The following is a 7392-nucleotide window of genomic DNA, read 5'->3' as shown; positions in this document are numbered from 1 at the left end:
GTTAAATGCGAATGTGCTCCTTGCATGGTCAGATCCCAGCGCAGGAAGGACGCACCCCCTATAAACCGCTAGGCCAAAACGGTCATTCTGGCCTCATCCAGCCTCACGTGAGATCGCAATCTCCTGTCACTCAGGGCCTGAGGGGGCGGGGCCTGAAGCCCCAGACAATCAGGGACGCTGGAGTGGAGGCCCGTCAATCAGGCGCACCACCGGAAAGGAGAGGGCGGCTTCCGGGATCCGGCTGGCGGGCGCTTTGACTCGCTTTCGCCACCGTAGGCTCTTCCTGTGAGTCTCCGCTGCTACTTCCTGGCTCTGGGAGCCCCGGTGGCTCTGCAGCAGCCTCGGCCACCCTGTGACCTGCGGGTGTTGGGACATCCCTAGCTGACGCCGGGACACCCGGGAAGCCGAGGAACGGTGAGTGGACTGCGCCTGGCTTCCGGAAGTGGGGAAGAGGGCTGGGTGAAACCTGCTGGAACCAGCCATGGGCTGCGGAACCTGCGGACCGAGTCGCCGCGGCGCAGCCAGGCCTCAGTCCCCTTCTGCGCAGGGCCGGGCGGCGCGGGCAGCGGGACCCCTGCGTCCTGTCTGTACCTGCGGGCGCCACTTCCGCCGGCTGGAGCCCTCTCGGGAACCCCGCGCCTCCCCCACCCAGGTAGTGCGGTGACCACGGGAGGGTGATCCGGGAGAGCCCCGACTCGGTGTGCGGGGTTCCAGCGTGGGAGGAGCTGTGGTTCATGGAGCTTCCAGTCCCACCTTTCTCCCCCTAAGATTAACCTGAGGCTTTGTTAAAACGTTAAACGGCGTGTTTGAGCAAACGGGATTCATAAACGGGTACCGCAGTCATGGTTTGTGGTTTGGGGTTCACGGGAGGGGCGTAAATGAGAGGCTTTGATAAGGTGAATGAGGAAGCAAACCATACATATATATACACACACATATATATACATATATATACACATATACCCACATATATATATATTTTTTTCTTTTTTCTTTTTTTTTGAGACGGAGTCTCACCCTGTCGCTAGGCTGGAGTGCAATGATGCAGTCTCAGCTCACTGCAACCTCTGACTCCCGGGTTCAAGCGATTCTCCTGCCTCAGCCTCCCAAGTAGCTGGGCTTATAGGCGCCACCACCACGTCCAGCTAATTTTTGTATGTTTAGTAGAGACAGGGTTTCGCCATGTTGGCTAGGTTGGTTTCGAACTCCTGACCTTAATTGATCACCCTCCTCGGCCTCCTAAAGCGCCGGGATTACAGGCGTGAGGCACCTTGGCCAAAATATTTTTCTGTTTCCAAACATTTTACATGAGAGGAAAGCGGAGAATAAATCATCTGACACTCTAAAAAAAAATCTTTCTACCTCTCTTCTTTTCATCTTTCCTAAGTGTACATATTACCAAAATGTCTTTAGGTTGAGATCCCCCCGTGAAAACTTTACAGGGTGTTGTGTCCTCAGCCACTCTCCTGTCTTTTCCTAGTCCTGGCATTTTAGAACTGTCTGGGGGATGACCCAGGATACCCACAGTGGCCATGTCTATTGGAGGGTCTAGTGAGTATCAGCCCCGGGGTCATCTCATCCCCAAGGACAGCCTGAGGTAGGGGGTAGAGTCTCTCAGGGGAGCAGCTGGATGCTCTTGGCCTTAGAGGAATCTCCTGGTATAGTTTCATCTAAAATGGTGACCCCTTAGGGTCATTAAAATTTTAGGACATTAAAATTAATGGACAATACAATGTAATGTCATGAAAGTTAGGTCATTAAAATTATTCCTCCGGCCCGAGTTTTTATTCCTCGAAGACACATTGATGGTTTGCCAATTGGATGCTGATATTGAGAGGAAAAGACAGAAATGATTTCTGCTCTCTAGCTTGTCTCAGACCTGTGAAGAGAGAAAAACCATCCCAAAGGACAAGGAAAACCCACCCCAGAGAGGATGTGCAAGCACCTGAATATTAAAATGCACTTAAGGCACACAGGAGGACAAAGAGCAGTGCCAGTGCCTCGTAGGTGGTCATTGAGTACTTTACTGAACAGGATGGGTGTCCTAAGGGATAGAATGGCCTGCCGTGACACTTAGAAAGGTCTGCGTTGGAGTCAGCACTGCCTCTCCCTGAGTTTGTTACCTTGAAAAGGCTTGTCCGCTTATTTGAGTTTCAGGTTTTCACTGACTGTAAGATACATTTTGTCAGTACAGCTTGAAAGATAAAAATACTATTTCCAAAGAGGCAAGGTAAAATGATATATTTCATTTGCTAAAAATTCGTATTTATTTCTTCCCCAGAGTGAGTGTAGTAAGTTTTAAAGTTCTGTTCTTTTTAAGGGTAATTTCAAATGGAATTGTAGGACTTAGCTTTGTAAATGCTACTGGTGAAATAAAATGTGTTAGATAAATTGATGATTTATAAAGATTCACCAAAATGTCAGTTCCCCTCTTGTAGCTTGGTGAAGAATTTATGACAGTGGACACATGTGTATCCTCTTATCTGGGTGTCTGAGTGTTGTTTTTTGTTTTTTGGAGATGCTGTCTTGCTCTGTAGCCCGGCTAGAGTGCAGTGGCGCCATCTCTGCTTACTGCAACCTCCGCCTCCCGAGTTCAAGTGATTCTCCTGTGTCAGCCTCCCGAGGAACTGGGATTATAGGCACCCACCACCACACCCAGCTAATTTTCATATTTTTAGTAAACACAGGGTTTTAGGCCTGGCACGGTGGCTTATGCCTGTAATCCCAGCCCTTTGGGAGGCCAAGGTGGTCGGATCACGAGGTCAGGAGTTCCAGAGCAGCCTGGCCAACATGATGAAACCCTGTCTCTACTAAAAATACGAAAAAATTAGCCAGGCGTGGTGGCAGGCACCTGTAATCCCAGCTACTCGGGAGGCTGAGGAAAGAGAATTGCTTGAACCCAGGAGGTGGAGGTTGCAGTGAGCCAAGATCTTGCCACTGCACCCCAGCCCAAGGGACAATGTGAGACTCCATCTCAAAAACAAATAAACAAACAAACAAACAACAAAAAGACGGGATTTTTGCCATGTTGGCCAGGCTGGTCTCAACCTCCTGACCTCAGGTGATCCCCTGCCTCAGCCTCCCAAGGTGCTGGGATTACAGGCGTGAGCCACGACGCCTGGCCCACTCTATTTTCTTTTTATTCCCTAAATTTTAATATGTTTGAGTTTGTCTGTTCCTTTATCACTTTTTTCTTACATAAAAAAATTCTGCCTAATCCTTCATTAAAAAAAAATCTTCCTGTGACTTCTGAAAGTATTCTGGTTTTATCTTTTGTATTTGAATATATAATAAGATGATTATTGTTCATGGAATAGAGAAGAATGCAATACATTTTCCCAAGTAGATGCCAGCCTGGTTTGCCTCATATTTTAAAGTGCATGTAATTTCTTTGTCTATTCTATAGTGCCTACTCTATCATTCCTCAACTTTCCATATAGATGCTGGGTCATTAAGACTTTTTTTTTCCTTTGGTCTGCTTGCTCATCTCTTTGCTAACACTGTGCTGTCCTGAATATTTTTGTTTGAAAATCTTAGAAGTATGTAGACAAGCCATCATTCTTTTTTTAGATGACTAAAAATGATTAGACATTGATCATTTTTACTGCATATGAAAGAGTAGATTTTCTTGCCTAAAACCACCTGATTTGGGAATTTATGTGGTTTCATAGGAATAGCATCTGGAGGTGGTGATATTAATGTCATTTTAAAAAGCATGTGTCCTATTTCCTCTTATTCCTTTCTGCCTTGATATTGTGCAATAGAAATTTGAAAAATTGTTGTATTAGTATTGTTAAATATCAATTATTGGTTTTATTTACTACTCAATTAAATTTAATAAGCCTATTCTCTCTTGGTGTAATCACGTGGAATGGGTTCACTTCCACAGTTAACAAGTGACAGCACATGTAAAATATTGTCTACCAGAGAAATTAATGGAACACTAGTGTTCAGACTGTGTTTTTGTGTCTGGTTCCCTAAGTACCACTGCAGTGACACAAAATAATAGACTTTCAGCAGAAGAAGTTTTGGAAAATATACTGCATAAGCCATTTAGATGCAGTGAGTCATTCTTATTACTTGGGTTGGTGGAATCCCTTTCAAAATGTAAGTTCCTAATACAAACAAAGATTGAACTTTGCGAGCAGGTATTTTTAAGAATAAGTAGTCTCAGGACTGATAATATTAACGCACTTATGCACATCAGGTAGGACTTTAGTATTACAGATACTAGAAATGTACAAAGTGAAGTTAAAAGGTAACTCCTAGCAGCATATCGTAATCTCACTCCCTGGATTCTCTAATGAGATGGGTGTTTCTACTTTGCTGTTGCCTTTTTGAATAATTCAATTCTAGCGTTAGTACTGCTGTGTGGGAGGGAGTATGTGTGAACAGAGTAAGAGTTGTGACAATCAAGTCATAGAATAAATGCTTGGAAATTTTAGAATCATGTAAACAGCTTATGAATTGAGTATACATTCCCAGTGCTCTCAGTCTCACTCATCCTTCTATCCACATGTGTGGAATGTTTTAGGACTCCATGGCTTTTGAGGATGTGGCTGTGAACTTTACCCAGCAGGAATGGGCTTTGCTAGATTCTTCTCAGAAGAATCTCTCCAGAGAAGTGATGCAGGAAACCTGCAGGAACCTGGCTTCTGTAGCTAAGAATGACAACACATTTCACTTAATTACAGAAGTATTTCCCTATCATCAGTGCTATTTGTGATTTGGAATGGGGCAAGGGAATGATTTGGTGAATAAATCAGGCATGGGCACTGTGTACAATGAACATGAAATCTAGTAATGTTTCTATAGTTTGAAATAATTCATGATAATTTTGTGCATCTGCATTTTAGGAAAAAACGGAAAGACCAGAATATTGAAGATCACTTCAAAAAACGGGAAAGATACAAGATAATTTGCACCGAGAAGAGGAAATAAAGTCCTCTGAAGGAATCTTAGCATGTCATGAATTTAAAAACAAGCAATCAAAGCAAATAAGAGTCACTTGAAATTCATTTCCTTTTAGAAAAATTTCACCCAAAATGTAACATACATCAGTGTAGCAGTCAGTGTTTGGAAAACAGTTTACTTGAAAATAGTACTACAAAATTGTGTATATGAATGTTACTATTTTGGTCATAGCCATGCAGGTGGTAGCTGTGTTTTCAGTAGTAGCCCATTTACTTTCAAATAATTCAGTCATGGCACAAAAACAAAAACAAAACAAAACAAAAATGCATTTTCCCTAGTATTGGTAGCAGTGTAAGTCAAAGACCTATGAATGAGTAGAAAGTTATTAAACCAACCAATAGTAATGTGCTTGTCATTTTTTTTTTTTTACAGAAATCATATGGTACAGAGACTGTGTGAAAGCAAAGAAGGTAGTCAGTATGGACAAGTTGTCAGCCACATTCCAAATCTTGATCTGAATGAGAACATTTCTACTGGATTAAAACAATGTGAATGCAGTATTTGTGGAAAAGTCTTTGTACATCATTGCCTCCTTAATAGGCACATCCCAGCTCACTCAGGATACAAACCATATGGAGAGAAGCAATATCAATGTGAACAGTGAGGGAAACTCTTTGTTTCTGTTCCAGGTGTTAGAAGACACAAGATAACGCACAGTGGAAATCCAGCTTATAAATGTACGATATGTGGGAAAGCTTTTCATTTTCTCAATTCAGTTGAAAGACATCAGAGAACTCACACAGGAGAAAAACCCTATAAATGTAAACAATGTGGTAAAGCATTCACTGTTTCTGGTTCTTGTCTAATACATGGATGAACTCACACTGGAGAGAAACCCTACGAATGTAAGGAATGTGGGAAAACACTCAGATTTTCTTGTTTTAAGATGCATGAAAGGACTCACACTGGAGAGAGATGTACCAAATGTGATAAAGCCTTCAGTTGTTCCACTTCACTTCATGACCATGGAAGCATTCATACTGGAGAGAGACCCTATGAATGTAAACAATGTGGCAAAGCCTTTAGTCGTTTGAGTTCCCTTTGTAACCATAGAAGTACTCATACTGGAGAGAAACCCTATGAATGTAAACAATGTGACCAAGCCTTCAGTTGCCTCAGTTCCCTTCACCTCCACGAAAGAATTCATACTGGAGAAAAACCCTATGAATGTAAGAGATGCGGTAAAGCCTACACTCGTTCCAGTTACCTTATGCGCCACTAAAGAAGTCATGATATAGAGGTTGGGTGTAGTGCCTCAGCCTATAATCCCAGCACTTTGGGAGGCCAAGGTGTGTGTATTGCTTGAGCCCAGGAGTTCATAACCAGCCTGGATTAAAACAATGTGAAACAACCTGGGCATCGTGATGAAACCCTGTCTGTACAAAAAATAAAATAAAGCCGGGACCGGTGGCTCACGCCAGCTACTCGGGAGGCTGAGGCAGGAGAATGGCGTGAACCTGGGAGGCGGAGCTTGCAGTGAGCTGAGATCGCACCACTGCGCTCCAGCTTGGGCGACAGAAGCAGACTCCGTCTCAAAACAAAAACAAAGAAAATAATTAGCTGGGCATGGTGGCACATTTCAGTTGTCTTAGTTCTTTTTCAAGGACATAAAAGGCCACAGGGGCTTGGGGGGAAGCCCTGTGCATGCAGATCACGAGGTCAGGAGATCGAGACCATCCTGGCCAACATGGTGAAACCTCGTCTCTACTAAAAATACAAAAATAGCTGGGTGTGGTAGCATATGCTTGTAATCCCAGCTACTCAGGAGGCTGAGGCAGGAGAATCACTTGAACCCAGGAGGCGGAGGTTGCAGGGAGCTGACATTGTGTCACTGCACTCCAGCCTGGTGACAGAGTGAGACTCCATCTCAAAAATAAATAAATAAATAAATAAAGCCCCTTGAATGTAAGAAATGTGGTAAAACATTTACTCTTTCCCATTCCCTCATAAACATGAAAGAGCTCACACTGCAGAGAAACCTTAAGAATGTAGGAAATGTGGTCAAGCCTTCAGATTTTCCTGAAGATTTGGGAGGGCTCAGAGTGGAGAAAAGGTTTTGAATTTAAATTTATGGTAAGGCCTTCGGTTGTATTAGTTCCATTTGAAGACATCAGCTCATTCCTGAGAAAAACCCTATGAATGTCCAGAATGTTTGAGTGTTTCATTTCTCTCATACCCACTCAAGGACATATGTAAATGCACGCTGTAGCTGGCTGGACCTTGTAAATACAAGAACGTACACAGGATTAAAACTCTAATAGTTTAGAAACTGCAAGAATATTTTCAGTTTTAACATTTACTTGAAAAGCCGTGTGAAAACTCCCACGGGAAAGAAGTTCTATAAGTGAAGCTTTTCTAATTTGGAAAGCCTGATGCAAATTAATTATCGTGCAGTGCTTGAAAAAAAAATCTATGAAA

At 43.2% G+C, this 7392-nt stretch overlaps 1 pseudogene; it reads left to right on the top strand.

The window, feature by feature from the left end:
- The first annotated feature begins 285 nt into the window (after positions 1-285).
- Positions 286-6527, top strand: LOC135966131 (uncharacterized; annotated as a pseudogene).
- Positions 6528-7392: the final 865 nt, after the last annotated feature.

The sequence above is a fragment of the Macaca fascicularis genome, chromosome 11, assembly GCF_037993035.2.
Source record: "Macaca fascicularis isolate 582-1 chromosome 11, T2T-MFA8v1.1".
Taxonomy (NCBI): domain Eukaryota; kingdom Metazoa; phylum Chordata; class Mammalia; order Primates; family Cercopithecidae; genus Macaca; species Macaca fascicularis.
The sequence above is the reverse complement of the archived record's forward strand: the minus strand, read 5'-3'. Positions and strand labels throughout refer to the sequence as shown.